Raw genomic sequence first — 966 nt, 5'->3', positions numbered from 1 at the left:
AGTTGAAAAATTTTCAGAAAACACAGATAAGTAGTCACGTGTGAGAGCAGGTGGGAAGGTTGTTTTTGTGTGAGACAAGTACAAATAGAGTGTGCAAGTAGCAATAAGCTTAAACTATAGTTAAGAGTTGTTAGAAGAAAAGAAGAAGGCTCTTTGGGATCTACAGTAGTAGAAATGGGGGGTGTACATAATTAGAGCCGAATCGGCTAGTATTACGACACAGAGAAATCAGTAGCATACTATGTTACTTCACTCATTTACAAAATAATTAGAGGTTGAGTTATGCGAACTGAAACACACCTTCACGCATAGTCTTCACCTAGAGCAGACAAAGTTAAACAGTGCACACGTCAGTTGACGAAACAGCGTACACAATTAGTCGATGCTGAAAATCATAGGTACTAAGCAATGACCAAAACACAGGTACAACAAGTTTTAAGGATAGGATAGGTAAAAGACACAGCGGTTAATATATATACCATGTACCGACAAAGAGGGGATAACGTGTACCAAGGACGTGGGCAAACCAACGATTTAAAGAAGTAAATAATTGAACGAAAAGACATGTGCATCGAACATGTGCATCGAATGGCAACCATATTCACCGTAGTATGAGTTAATGTGTTAAAAGGGTTATTTTTTGGGCCTATAACTTATAGACGAATACAAAGGAGTGATAATTTAGAACAATTCACCTAAGGTTTGACTACAGTAGGTAGTGACAAAATTGAGCCAACAGAACTATCCAAGGGAAGTCAGCTACGAACAGAATTGCACAAAGCATCAATTAGATATAAGTTTGGCCAACAGATTAGGATATAGGAATGAACAAAGAGACATAAGTAGGCATCAGTGAGCCTCTTTAGGAGCATATAAGGGTGGTTGCGTACGTAACACGAGCGGTGAAAGTAGGACATGGTTAATTGTGCAAATGATATGCGAACGCACACAAGTCACTAGAACTTC

Source organism: Sphaeroforma arctica (genome assembly GCF_001186125.1).
Source record: "Sphaeroforma arctica JP610 unplaced genomic scaffold supercont1.2336, whole genome shotgun sequence".
In the NCBI taxonomy this organism is placed as follows: Eukaryota; class Ichthyosporea; order Ichthyophonida; genus Sphaeroforma; species Sphaeroforma arctica.
This window is presented reverse-complemented; position numbering follows the sequence as displayed.